We start from the raw sequence: 15,803 nt of genomic DNA, 5'->3' as shown, positions 1-15,803 counted from the left end.
TGTGTTAGTGTGAGGGGTGGGTAGAAGAGGAAGTCCGCAGTTATGAGATTCAAAGACGAGCAAGCTACCTAAGTTTCACTTCATGTGGGGTGTGTGTGTTTAGACTTAAATCTTGCAGCAATATGGAAATTCATGAGAGCCCGGGAGATCCTCCTCTTAATGGGTATGGAGAACTAGCTCGATTGGCTGGCATCCTGAATCATCTATTCCAGGCTCTCTTATTTTATAGATGAGGAAATGAAGACCCAGGGAGATGAAATTACTCAAGTTTCCTAGGTTGAGTTGTTATCTAACATGCTGTCCAATCTGTTAGCCAAATATTTTCTGGAGAATACATTTCTGCATGTGTCTCTGTGTTTCCAAATAGATCCTTGGTAGTAAGTACCATTAGCTTAAGATGACTTTCCTTAAGGATAGCACAGCCTTACTAAAAAAGTCACACCCTTCTCTATGTCACCCAGGGCTTTACTATAGTAGCTATGGGACCCCCTACTGTGCAGTGCATGAGTCACCCTGATATTAGGGACAGCCTTCCTCATCTCTGTTTCTATTGGCATATTGCCAGCATATTCTAAATGACTCTAAAAATGTTTTATCCTTTCAACAATGTGCTACTTCCTTCTCTAGAAGAGGGAACCTTTATTATGGCCTGACATCTTGTCGATAAGAAAGGACAAAAAGATTACAGTGCTAGTCATATAGGCTCAAAAAATATTTAAAGAGCCATACAACCCCTTACATACCCAAAGTACACATGTTGGCAAAGGATTAAAGTATTTATTTTAATATTTGGGAGTATCCAATACTAACAAGTTTGAAAAGGAGTCAACACAACAAAATTAGCATGTTTCCAGGAATATGCATTCCTGTTAAGTTAAAGAAAAAATAGTTTACCTTATCTCTTTATATCTAATACAAATTTTTGAAAGGAAAGTATATCCCTTCAGATTTGAAAAAAAAGTAGTAAATTCTGAACTGTTAGAAACATAGGCCAGAGATACTCTCTCTTGTGATTTTCGTCACTGGTTTTCTTTAGTTTTTTAAAGTTTGCCTCCATGTTTTATATTCATTCCCCCAACTGGTAAAGAGTCTAAATATCTCTTTTAATGTCGGTTGAAATTCAAAATATAAATTTCACAATTAAGAACAAATCAAAGCAATAGGGCAAAATAGTGCTTATTTTTCCAAGTACAAAAGATTACTTTTCCCCATCCACTGAGGATAGCCAAGCTATGTTTTCTTGCAAACATGATTTGGTGAAAAAGCCTTGGTACAAGTAAAGTCCTTAAGGGAAAAATTCTTAAATCTCATTCTGCGTTACAGAGATGAAGTACTTGCAACAACCTAAGTCTAGTCATTGGTTCTAAGAGAATAATTATATACCTATTAAAAATTTTTATAAGTCGATTCAGATAAAAATGTGATATCATAATGGGTCTTATATGTAAGAAACTGTAACGTAGCAACGTAGGCTTCACTAATTTTAGACATCAAGTCTGCAAGTCATTATACTACCGCTTTACCAAGCCATTATAAACTTGCCCAGCATTATACTTTTAACACGCTTGCTATGGGCTAAATGTGTTCCCCAAAGGTTCCTGTGTTGAAAACTCGACCTCCAGTGTTAAGAGGATGGGAAATCCTATTATGGTAATTGAAAGGTGGGGCCTTTGGGAGGTGCCCTAGTGAATGGATTGATCCATTCATGGAGTAATGGGAATGGTTTTGATGGCTTTAAAAGGAGAGTGAGTGAGGAGTTAGCTCTCTCTTGCTCAAGCCATTTGCCATGGGATATCTTGCGTTGCTTTAGACTCACCATCAAGAACAAGGCCCTCACTAGATGCACCCCCTGCACTGTGAACTTCCTAGCCTCTAAACTGCAAGAAATATATTTTGCTTCTTTACAAATTACCCAATTTTAAGTATTCTGTTATAAGCAATAGAAATGGACAAATACAATGCTAAAATTATAGGCACTGTTAGAAGTAAAAAGATTTCTTAAAGAACTACCTTGATTCTAACCAATAAAGCAATTTAACTAAAACCAATGTATTGTTAGTTGCCACCCCCCACCCACTAACTCACACAATTTTTCACAACACAAGTGGTGCATTAATCCCAGATAAAACACATTTAAAATATATGGCTTTGAATGAGCACCATGTGAATTTGGAGTTGAAATGCATGGAATTTCACAGTTTAATATGGCAGTTTAATACTGCATTATTAAGAAGGGAAAGGAGTCGTGATTTTATGCAATACATTCTGAGGAATGTGTCCTTTGGAGATTTCATCCATGTGTGAAAATGATAGTGTGTATTTACACAAACCCACAAACCTAAATAGTATAGCCTAATACACACCCAGGCTATATGGTATATCCACCTTCATACATGCCCTCCATCTTTAACCTAAATGTTGTTACGTGCTGCATAACTATATAACATAGCAGGAAAAACTTTAGAGTCAGAAATATCTGGATCCATGCTCAAAATCTGCAAGTTATAAGTATATAGACCTTATGCAAATCCTTTAACCTTCCTGAGCCTCAGTTTACTCATATTTAAAGTAGAAATGATTCCTATTTTCCAGATTATTGTTAAGTATAAATGAGAATGAAAGTAAAGTGAACAACAGTGACTAGAAAACAGCTTTTAACAAATTTTAGCTATTATTATGAGAGGGTCAAAGACCAAAAGTTTCCAACTGTAGGAATCTATGCTTACATCTGGAAATGTACTTCAATTTGGAAAAATAAGCATTTGAGATTGTAGCAACGGTATCACTAGGGAATCTCCAGAATGAACTATTCCAAGATACATGCCAATTCAGACTCTGGACTTTTCTCTTTTTTTTCTAACTGTAAACAACTGGGATTTTGGGGTATTTAGGTCAATATCTAAGGTCTGCCTTAATCAACTTTTTAGATCTTCTGTGGTGCCTGTAGAAGGAATAGCTGGCTTTACTCAATTTTAAGTAGGAAGTCAAACCAAAATATCTTCCTGATTTGTGTCCAAGGTCACAATAGTTTTAAATGTTTAAGATATTGGGCTCTTGCCTTTAAAAAAAAAAAAAAAATATATATATATATATATTCACACACATATATATACTCAATAAGAACAAAGTACATATGGCCTCTGTCCTACAAATTACTCTTTCATCCACGTACTTCCCTCAGTGAGAGGCTGAGACAGCTACACAGAGAGGAGGAGGCGATGCCCCTTCCCGAGAAGTGCTGTAAAACTCAGAAAAATAATTAAGGGCGATGGATGGTAAGAGAGTGAGGGAGGGTTGGGAGCAGAAAGGTATGTCTCACTGAGTAGAAAACTCCTGGAATGTAGTGACAAGACGGGTGTGCTGGCAGGGTGCAGACAGCCAACTCCAGAATGAAGGCATGAATCAGAATCATCCACAGTGCTGCATAGATTGCAAATTTGCAGGCGCCTCTGGGATTTCTGATTGGCAGGTATGGAGGACTGCTGGTTGCCTATCTTAACATCCCTTTGCAGTATTTTATATGGGGAGGCAATGTGCCCAGCTTAAAGCAAAAGCCTGACCCAGCTGCCCCTGCAGCTAGGCATGTCCATTTGAACCACAAAGACAAAGAATACAGCCCAAGAACAGCTGAGTGCAGTGCTGCTCATCAGTCTTGAACTGCCCAACTACAGATTTAATATGCGAGAGAATGAACTTCTCTCTTGCTTAGCCACGATGTATGGTGATGTTTGTCAGATGAAACCAAATCTACTGATGCAGTTGATGCAAAAAACCCCTGCATTTTGAGCACCTCAGGTGATTCTGATAGAGGATTCTGTGATTCCATATAATCACACTAGAAAACCCTGACATATTTAGCTTAATTTTAAAAAGCAATCAAACATCACTGAAGAAGATGCTTAAGAAAATATTTGAATAAAAGTAAGTGAAAATAGTGGAGAATAAGGAAATACCAGGTCACGTGTCAGTTAGAAAGACCAACAGAGATTCTTAAACTAAACCCTTGACATTTATTTATTTTTATGGGGTTCTGCGTTTTTGAAAAGAAGGGTGAAGAAACTATATGTTTCTAGCCCACCAGATCATAAAAAGTGCAAATATCTTTTGAAAATATAATCAAACAGAATTCTAAGGCACCTTATCCTGGATCTTTTGTCTCATCCACTAGAATTCTTCCCAAATGTGTATGTATGCACTTTTTTTAACCATGCAAGAGAAGATCTCTAGAACTGTAATACATCTTAAACATGTTAATTTAACACACTCTCTATAACTGAAGTGTTGAAATGCTATTTTAAGGATATGATATTGGTGGGCTACAAATCTAAGACTTTCAAGTTTTCCTTCTTTGGAGGAGCACTTTCTTTAATCTCTCACTATATTAGGTATATGTATTAATCATGCTCATTTATTTTCTGTATTTTATGATGCTTTGACATCTCAGGGCCTTGGGAGCCTGGAGAGCGACTGCCCTTACCTGGGTGGGCACATTTCCAGAGATAGCAAAGGACCTGACTATGAGTACATCTTTGATATGTAAACCAACCCATTCTGAGTCCATACACTATCTGTCTCTTTATATCAGGTTCCAGCAGTCTGTGACACTAGCCCCCTGCCCGAAATAACTGCACGGCCAGGTACTAGACAACTAGAGATCACCCCTATATCCCAGAGCCCACTGAATTATTCAGACTATCCAATCCTAAGCTTCCTTGGCTTGCCTACCCTACCTCACCAATTCCTTCCTGCAAAAATCACAATAAAGGCTCTAGCTGACAAATGCCACTGGCTGCTTCTGCCTCGTGACTGACCCTGGTGCTTCTCTCTGTGTGGCCCTGCACAGCGTGGTGTGCCTCCACTCTTGGAAACTGTAAATAACAAACTATCTTTTCGGTGGCAGTCTTCTCCTGATCTGTTGAGCCTCATGATAAGAAAAACAAAATTCTGGGTACATTTTAAAACAGAATGAGATTTACCGACAATTCTAAACTAAAAGCTTTAGAAAACTGGAACATCAGGATAACGTATACCTGATGGATGAAATTTCTCTTAAAATATATTTGAAAATAACACGGCATCTCTGGAATAATGCATGGTTTACATGTTTAATCAGTGAGGTCCCACAGCAGACCAATCATCTATAATAATGGTCTTGCTTTTCCAGGGTGTACTCTGCAACCATACACCAATAAAACAACTCTGTTACCTGCAGAAAAGTCCACAGCTTAGAAACAATCTTTCAAAATGCACAAAAAAATGAAAAATGATGCAGCCAATCAAAAACTGTCCACCTTGCAATTACTGTGCCTCATTAGTAAGAGAAATATATCTGGAAATTCTGACCTGGTTACAAAAAGAAATAGCAATTATTACAATGAGTATAAAATATGACTAATAAGCCCTAATTTAGGGATAACCAGAACATTTGGAAATTTAGAAAATAATCTGTGCTACTGTTTTGACAACTGTTAACCAAAAACCTACTATCCCATTAAAAGGTTATTGTTTTCACATCTCAGAGTCATGAAAACTGTCTCCATACAGTGCCACTGAATACCTGCATTTTCTTGGTAAAGTCACTACACTTTTCTGTGATTAGAACATGGCATCTCTAAAGCCTATAACTCAATTCCAAAGGCAGAACAATCAGGAAAATGGCTGGGAGCAAAGGCAAGTTTTGGAAGTTCCTAATAGCATGTGACTGTCTCTACCGCTGTGTATCATTTAGCTTACGTGAGTTTATGGAGACAACTGAGAATGATAACATATTTAAAAGGGAAAGGCAACAGGTATATCGTTATCAGGGAAATTTCCAAGTGCAGAAACACAAATATGCTGTTGTGTTGAATGACTGCCTACCAGGACGATTGTAAATACACAGTCCAGTACGTGGCTCCTTCAGGTGTCCCAAGACTCAGGAACTGAGAAATATTTAAAGATGTAAAATGAAACAGTAGCCTTTGTTTGGATAAGACTAAGGATGGCAACATTGTACAAGAGTCAGATTACACATAGTGAATAGAGATTTTGAAAAGCCTTTTAAATGAGTTTATATGTAATCAGCCACCGAGAAGCACCAAGAAACATAACTATAGTATTCTGTGTTTAAGACAAAGACCATAAATAACTACACAGATTAATTCCTCAAAGCACCACTTCTTTATATGTAAAAGATATTTGAAAATTAATAATCCTTGACGGATAGATACCTTTAAAATCAGGAAAACATCAGAGGTAATATTCCATATTCTTTCTCATGAAGAGTTATAGGAGAGTTATGAAGGAAGAGGAGATTACTAGGTATAATAATTGGCAAAATATAAAACAGAGCTAGGAAATCAGGATCCACATTCTATTTTAGATGGGAATCAAAACAATGAAAAATGAATTTAAGTATAGCTTATATAATTTATAGCATCTTCCAGTAATGCATTTTATGTTTCTGTAAATATGATTTACTTGAATTTCAGAGCAGATTGCTCCTGATTTGTCCCTTGGCCTAAAGGAGTGTTTTTCATTAAAATTTTTGTAAAGAAAGTTTGATCCTAAAAAGTCAATCACCTCAATCAGCACATAAAGACTAAAGTATATTAGATCCAAATGAACTTTTTTTTTTTTTTTTTAAAGGTTTAATCAAGATCAGCCATTCAACCTGCTTGGAAAATTCTATAGTTGCTAATAAGCAACCACCTTCAATAAATGGTAAATCAAATACTAATTTATCTACACAGTGCATTAAAAGGAAGATCAGAGACATCTCTTGCTACAACTTAACTTAATGTGCATTTAGTAAACTCTCTCTAAATATCCTGTTGAGTGACATCACCAAGGTGGTGGAATAGAAAATCCCAGGCATTACCATACCCCTCCTCCCACACACATAAGAATGCAGCTAGCAACAAAATAAAGAAAAAATAGCCATCCTGAATTCACCAGAACTCGGGGTGGGGGGTGGGGGGGGGTAGTGCAGAAGCCTCCTAAGCTTGCAAAAGAGAGAAAAGCTGTGACCCACTCAGAGGAAGGATCACTTCATCCCACCATCCCCTCCCCCAAGCTGGCGTAGTACCACTCATGGCAAACTTCAGTGGACCTAGAGTTTCCAAGGTGAGAGGAGAGAAGTGCAGTTGGGTGCCTGACTTACCAACTAGTGTGGGAATACTCATGGGAAGCCCACCCAGGGTGTCTCTCATAGAACATTTGGAGTGGCAGGAGGACTGAATCTGTAGGGGTAAGTTGGCATGTGATCTTGGCAGCTGCTCTGCATTCTGATCTGCAGGGCACCACACAGAGAAGACTGGCCTGCACCATAGTGCTATAGGGGGTGCAATCCGTGGGAAAGAACCAGTCCCTGGCTGGATTTCCTGTACAGTCCATGTGCTCTTGTGGAGTCTTCTGTTGACCCAGAAGCAACTAAAAGGCCCAGCAATTAACTTCTGGTGCTTGCAATAAATTTTCTCTAAACAGGAAAACAACAACAGGACAGCAATTTAATTCCAGATCAACATTTAGATTCTAGTCCTTGCAATAAGTCTTCCCTGAACCAGGAAACAACAGCAGGACAGCAATTTAGTCCTGGAGCAGTCTTAACATTCCAGTGCTCAGTATAAGTCCTCCCTGGGATGGTAAACAACTGGAGACCAGAGATCAAGTTCCAATATTAAGTAGGAAAGGTCTAACACCACCAAAGAACACCTGCAAAAGCTGAAAGAGGTAGCTGTCTCCTCAAATGTGCAGGCATCAATACACTTGGATTTTGAAAGAACTGAGAAATACGTCACTACCAAAAGAAACCTACAAACTTACTTCTGGATAATGGATCCACAAGAATTAAAGATGCATGAAATGCGTGACAGATAATTCATAATAATCCTCTTAAAGAAGTTCAGTGAATCAAAAGAAAATGCAGATAGAAAATTAAATAATATATGTAAAATAATGGAGGAACAGAATGAGAAACTTGACCAAAAAAACAGAATCAATTAACAAAAAAACCCAGGAATTCTAGAAATAAAGAAAGCATTATCTGAACTGAAAAACTCAAAAGAGAGCTCCAACAGCAGACTTCATTAAATGGAGAAATGAATCAGGGAACTTGAAGACAGAACATATGAAATTACCAAATCAGAGGAGCAAAAAGAAATAGATAGATAGATAGATAGATAGATAGATAGATAGATAGATAGATAGATAGATAGATCGATCGATAGGTCGATTGATAGATATAGATATACATATAGATATAGATATTAGGCCTACAAGAATTAAGAGACACCATCAGGTGAACTAAACTACACAAAATAGAGTTCCTGAAAAAGGTAAGAGATAAAAATGCCTGGAAAACATATTAAAGGAATTAATGGCTGAAGATTTCTCAAGTAAGGAAAAAGATGACAGCATCCAAATGCAGAAAGCTCATAGGTCACCAATCAAATTCAAACCAAAGAGCAATTCCTCAAGGCACATCATAATCAAATTATCAAAAATTGAAGGCCAAGAAAGAATACTGAAAGAAGCAAGAGAAAAGAGACATGTCATATTCAATGAAGCACCAATATGGCTTTCACTGGATTTCTCAGCAAAAACCCCACAAGCCCAGAAAGAATGGAATGATGTATTCAAAGTGCTGAAGGAATAAAGACTGTCAACCAATAATACTGTACCCAGCAAAAGTACCCCTCAAACATGAAGGAGAGAGACTTTCCTAGACAAACAAAAGCTGATAAAATTCATCAACATGAGACCTTTCTTACAAAAACATGGTAAAAGGATTTCTTCAGTCTCAAAGAAGAAGATGCTAGAAGAAGATGCTAGAAGAAGATGCTAACATGTAACAAGAAAACATATGAAGGCATAAAACTCATTGGTAAGGTAAGTATAAAAACTCAGAATACTCTAGTACTGTATGGGAACTAAACCAGTTATATTTTTAGCATGAAGATGAAAACCTGCTAAAGCTAATAAGGCAATATAAAAATATGTAAATAGAGACAAAAAAAAATGCCCAAAGGTGGACGAAAATGATGCCAATGTGTAGAGTTTGCTTTTGTTTCTTTCCTTTTCTTGTGATAATAGTTAAACTGATATTACTTTGAAATAATCTGTTATAAGTATAGGATGTTTTTTGTAAGCCTCATGATAACCATAAATCAAAAACCTATAACAGATACACTAAAAATAAATAGCATGGAATCAAAATATACTACTAGAGAAAAATCACTTAATGACAAAAGAAGACAGTAAGAGAGAGAAAAAAAGAAATAGGGATCTACAAAACAATCCCCCCTCCGAAAATAACAAAATGGTTGTAGTAAGTTCTTATGTATCAATAATAACTCTAAATGTAAATGGATTGAATTATCCAGTTAAAAGACAGAGAAGATGAATGGTTAAACAAAAAGAAAAACAAGACTCAAGTATATGCTGCCTACAAGAAACTAACTTCACATATAAAGACACACATAGACTGATAGTGAAGGGATAGGAAAAGATATTCCATGCAAATGGAAACCAAAATAGAGCAGAAATAGCTATACTTACAGCTGATAAAATAGACATTAATTCAAGAATGATCAAAAAAAGACAAAGAAGGTCACTATATAATGGTAAAGGGAACAATTCAGCAAGAGGATATGACAATTATAAGTATATATGCACCCAATACCAAAGCACCCAGATAGATACAAAAACCAAATATTATTAGGAAAGCAAATATTATTATTAAAGGAAAAGACAGACTCCAATACAATAATAGTTGGGGATTTAAACACCATACTTTCAGGCACAGATCATCTAGTCAGAAAATCGACCAAGAAACATCTACTGTAGACCAAACAGATGTAACAGACATTTACAGAACAGTTCATCCGACCCCTGCAGAATATGCATTCTTCTCAGCAGCACATGGAAAATCCTCCTGAGTAGACCATATAGTAGGTAACAAAACAAGACAACTATTAAAAAAATTAAAATCATATCAATATCTTTTCTGAACACAATGAAATAAAGCTAGAAATCAATAACAGAGGGATCTGTGGAAACTGTACAAATACACGAATTATTTAACAACATGCTTCTGAACAAATGGGCAAAGCAAAAAATGTTTTAAAAAATTAAAAAATTTCTAGAGACTAATGAAAATAAAAACACAATATACAAAAATGTGTGAAACACAGCAAAAGTAGTTTTAAGAGGAAAGCTTATAACAATAAATGGATACATCAAAAAAGTAGAAAATTTTCAAAAGACACAACCTAATGCTACATCTCAAGGAACTAGAAAAACAAGAACAAACTAAATGCAAAATTAGTAAAGGAGAGAAATAATAAAGATCAGAACAGAAATAAATAAATTAGAGATCCAAAAAAATGAAAAAAATACTTTTTTAAAAAAAAAATATAAAATCAACAAACCTTTAGCCAGAGACCAACCAAGAAAAAAGCTAGAAGACCAAAATAAATAAAATCAGAAACAAAAAAGAAGACAACACAACTGATAGAACAGAAACACAAAAGATCATTAGAGACATTATGAACAACTACATGCCAACAAACTGGAAAATCAAGAAGAAATGGATAAATTCCTTGACACATACAATGTACCAAGGATGAATCATGAAGAAATAGAAAACACGCAGACTGACGATGAGTAATGAGATTGAAGCAGTGATAAAAAAAAAATCGCCCACCAAAAAAATCCCAGGACCTGACAGCTTCTGAATGCTACCAAACATTTAAAGAACTAATACAAATTCTTCCCAAAGTCTTCCAAAAAATTGAAGTGGAGGAAATGCATCAAAACTCATTCTATGAGGCAAGCATCACCCTCATACTACAACCAGACAAGAAAACACCACAACAACAAAAAAAAGCACAGAACAATATCCCTAATGAACATAGATGTGAAAATCAAAACACCAGTGATCTGAATCCAATATCACATTGAAAAGATCATTCACCAGGCTCAAGTGGGATTCATCCCTGTGACGCATGGATAGCTAAACATAAACAAATCAACACGCGTGATACATCACGTCATCAGAACAAAAAGAACAAAATCATATGACCACTTCAATATATGCAAAAAAAAAAGCATCTGATAAAGCACTTCATGATAAAAACACTCAACAAATTAAGTACAGAAGAACATATCTCAACCCAATAAAGGCCATATAAGAAAAACCCACAGCTAATAGCATACCGAATGGACAAACTTTGAAAGCATTTACTCTAAGAACTGGAACAAGTCAAGGATGCTCACTTTCCCTATTCTTATTCAACATAGTACTAGAAGTTCTAGCCAGAGCAATAAGGCAAAAGAAAGCAATAAAGATGTCCAAATTGGAAAAGAAGAAGTCAAAATATCCCTATTTTTAGATGACATAATCATACGTATAGAATTCCCTACACGGGGAATCACAGGGAGGGCATGTCATGAGCAAGAGAGGTAATATGCTCACTGGCTCTCTTTATAAGATTGTCAGAGCCAATCCCTGATAGCCCATTAAACCATTAACCCATTACTCCACGAATGGATTAATTTATTAATGAGGGCACAGTCCTCAGCATCCAATCATCTTTAAAGGCCCCACCTTTCAAATACGATAATTGGATCTGGGGATCAAGCTTCAATGAGTTTTGGGGGGACATTCAATTCACAGCACTATCAAAATACCAACGATGTTTTTCACAGAAATAGAAAAAAGCAATCCTAAAACCCTTATGGAACCACAAAAGACCCCAAACAGCCAAAGCAATTTTGAACAAAAAGAACAAAGTCGGAGGCATCACTCTACCTTACTTCAAAATCTACTTAAAGCTATAGCAACCAAAACAAGAATAATACCTGCATAGAAACAGACACATACACCAATGAAACTAAATATTCCACAAATAAATCTACACATTTTATGGCCAACTGATTTTTGACAAAGTGCCAAAACTATACATTGTGGGAACGACAGTGTCTTCAATAAATGTTTCTGGGAAAACTGGATATTCACATGCAGAGGACTGAAACTAGACCCCTGTCATACACCATACACAAAAATCAACTCAAAGTAGACTGAAGACTTAAACGTAAGACCCAAAACGGTGAAACTACCAAAATAAAACATAGGGGAAACACTTCATGAAATCACACTAGGCAAAAACTTTTTGAACAAGATTTCAAAAGCATAAACAACAAAAGCAAAATTAGACAAATGGGATTACAACAAACTAAAAAGCTTCTGCACAGCAAAGGAAACAATCAAAAAAGTGAAGAGACAACCTACAGAATGGGATAACATATTTGCAAACTATGAGGTGAGCAAGGGGCTAATATCCACAATATAAAAGCAACACAAACAACCCAACAACAAAAACAAATAATCTGATTGAAAAATGGGAAAAGACCTGAATACATTTTTCAAAACAAGACACAGAAACGGCTAACAATTATATGAAAAAAATGCTCAATATCACTCATCATCAGGGAAATGCAAATCAAAATCAAAATGAGATATCACCTCACCCCTGTTAGACTGGCTATTATCAAAAAAAAAAAAAAAAACCTCTTATATACTGCTGGTAGGAATGTAAAACTAGTTTAGTCATTTTGGAAATCAGTATGATGGTAACTCAAAAAATTAAAAATAGATACAGCAATCCCTCTACTGGGTATATATCCAAAAATGAAATGAGTATATTGAAGAGATATCTGCACAACCATGCTTATTACAGCACTATTCACAATAGCCAAGAGGCAGAATCAACCTACATGTCCATCAATGGATAAATGGATTAAAAAAATTTAAAAAGTGGTATATATACACATGGAATACTATAAAAAAGAAAATCTTGCTATTTGTGGCAACATGTAAACCCAGAGACCATAATGTTAAGTGAAGTAAGCCAGCCACAAAAAGACAAATACCACGTGATCTCACTCACATGAGGAATCTAAAACAGTGTTTACACAGAAGCAGAGAGTAGAATAATGGTTACGGGAAAAGGGAGGGGTGAGGTATGGATAGGGAGAGGTTGGCCAATGGGTACAAAGTTGCAGTGAAATAGGAAGAATAAGTTACAATGTTCAAAGGTGAGTATAGTTAATAATACTGTATTGTATGAGGGTACTTTGAAAAGTTCATGAAAAATGGAATTAGAATATAAATTTTCCCATGAACTTTTTGAAGACCCCTCATGTATTTCAAGATAGCTGCAAAAGAGGATCTCTAATGTTATCACCACAAAGAAATGATAAATGTTTAGGTGACAGGTATGCTAACTACCCTGTGTAGATCATTATAAAATATATATATGTGCATAATGAAATAACACACTGTACCCTATAAACATGCATAATTTTTTAAAAAATAAAATAAAAACTTATTGAAGTACAACTTCAATATTTTAGTATATTTCAATTGTGTTTTGAGCAGTAGTCTCAAAGCAGGTATGAATTAAGAGACAGCAATTGTTTTACACAAATATTTCATTAAATTGCATCTGTATTTTAAAGCTAGATTCCTTCAATCCTGTAAGAAAAGACTCCTTAAGGACTATACCTGAGAGTCACCATGGCTATTAATTTGAAGTTTATCTAAATCTGCTTGGCTATCACACTTGCCAAAACTTTCAAGGATAGAGTATGTTCACATAATTTCTTTACCACCTTATCCACTTCTAAAGCAACCAGAGGAAAAAAAAAAATTGGTGATAACACCACACCTTAAATTAGTCACATCAAAAGGCTGGCTCCACCTACTGTTTTGCAATTACAGGATATTTCTATTCTTTGATAATTAAGTATAATCCAACTTTGTTATACATGAGGCAAATATGTTTAGCCATGAGGGAAATTTTTGGAGTGGCCTTCAGTCTGCTTTCATTACATCATTACTACTTAATTCAAATGGTATGAGCTAGGATTCAGTAGTAACTCAAATATTCAAACCAAACACAATTAATGATGCAAGTTCCAAAATCTTAGGCTAAAACTAAGTTATTTTTGTCTCTCAGTTTCCTTATAGTAAGATTCCATCTCTGATAATCTTACTTCTAAAGTGAGTCTAATAATTTCTAATTGCCTCATAATTTCACCTCTAATTTCATTAATTGCTGGTATGAATGCTACAACAGTACCTGTTGAAACACCACCATCTAACATTGAGAAATTCCATTTGGAGATTAAAATTCTGCTTTGCTTCCTGGAAAAACTCAGGCTTTGAATTCTGGCAAAAGTACAAGGATAACCCATCTAGGCAGATGTACGTATACCGGCGTCTGTTAAAGATTGGATATGTCCCCTTCCTGGTTATATAGGCTTGTTAAGGATGAAAAGAGACCAGGGGATGCGAGGAAGAAAACACCTACTTATTTTGTTTTCTCAAGTCTCCAAATACAAGCATTTTACCTTCAAGCTTAAAAACACAAATGTGTAATAAAATTTTAGTTATTGATACTCATTTACCTAAAGCGGGATCCAATCGTAAATTAATAGCTAAATACCATATTATTTTACATAAAGAATGAAGCAAATTCAACTCTTCTTCTAGGCAGGGGTTTAAAATCATCTTTGTGGAAATCCATAGCTACACTGGAGATTGCTGGAGAATGACCGTCACATGGTAAGGCAACCTTTAGAATCCATAACTTCGTCTAGAAGCAATAATACTGTTCATTACTGTTCTCTGCAACAGCAGGAAGTGTTTCGAAAGAAGCCTCTGGCTTCAAAAGATGACTTTTCAAACGAACTTTTGAGTTTTGGTAACCAAGAAAAAAGAAAACAGCTGAGCCCAAGGCTTATTATCACCTGTCTCTGAGAGATCGGTGTGCATAATTTATTCTCATATAGGAGCTAGAGAAATTGGCCCTTAAATAAATGAGTATATAGGTTATAACTCTTCCACACTTTCTCGTGTAACAAGCTATAAATGAAAAGGCCAGTATCTGGCAGACAGCAGGCCTGTGTTCCCTCACTCGGCTACCAGCTGGGTAACCAGACCCTCTGGGCGCTTCAGTAAATGCCTCTGTAGGAGGAAGATGGTGTGAGGTGCCCTCCAAGCCTCAACAATTTCCCATCCAAATGTTCTATTACAGACAGCTTCTTAACACCTGCAGTGGCTGAACAGGGTCACTTTTGGCACCCTTTACATAATTAACCTTTCCAGAAGTTAACAGCCTTTTAAATTCCACACCCCACCCACCATGCCAGCCAGTGTTCAAGTGTCCATAAATTGGAGCAAGGGAAACATGTACCCCCTTAAACAGGATGAACCTTATGTTCCAAATGACAACTCAGTGCAAATGCCAGGAAAACAAAATATTTGTGGGGGGGGGGTAGGAGAAAGCCAAGGGTAGGGCTATGTGTTCGTTTAGAGAGGGAAGAAGGAGTATAAGGTATCAGAGCAGCTTTCTAAATCTTCACCTGGGTGACCCGGCTTCCTAATGAGAGCGAAGTATTTGAGAAGTGGAGTTCCCCTCACAAAGGCGGGTCTCAGGTAGAAGGCTGCTGATGAAGAACGTTCTGAAAAGGAACCTGGTTTAGGTTGTGGCTGTCACTACCTAGGACTGCAACTTTGGGTCAGTCATTCAATCACTCTGAACTTCAGGCAAAGCGGAAAGAGAGGAGCAGCGCCCACCCAAGCAGCTGTCTCGCTGGAGGCCCCAGCACAACCTGGTGTATTAGACGCTTGTCATTACTCAGAGTTCGAACTTCTGGAAAAGGCCCCGTGGCTTGCTCACCTCCCGCCAGGAGGGAGGGCCCTGGAGGACAGGGCCTCCCTTCCATCTCCTACAATCAGCGGCTTCCCGCACACTTGG

At 36.6% G+C, this 15,803-nt stretch overlaps 1 protein-coding gene across 1 annotated transcript in view; it reads right to left on the bottom strand.

Annotated features, from left to right (window-relative positions):
• Nucleotides 1–15,803, bottom strand: part of RAB32 (RAB32, member RAS oncogene family) — a 30,564-nt gene that overhangs the window by 14,073 nt on the left and 688 nt on the right. The window lies entirely within an intron of this gene.

Source organism: Cynocephalus volans, chromosome 5 (assembly GCF_027409185.1).
Source record: "Cynocephalus volans isolate mCynVol1 chromosome 5, mCynVol1.pri, whole genome shotgun sequence".
Taxonomy (NCBI): Eukaryota; Metazoa; Chordata; class Mammalia; order Dermoptera; family Cynocephalidae; genus Cynocephalus; species Cynocephalus volans.
Note: the sequence above shows the minus strand (reverse complement) of the source record. Positions and strands in the feature narration are given on the sequence as shown.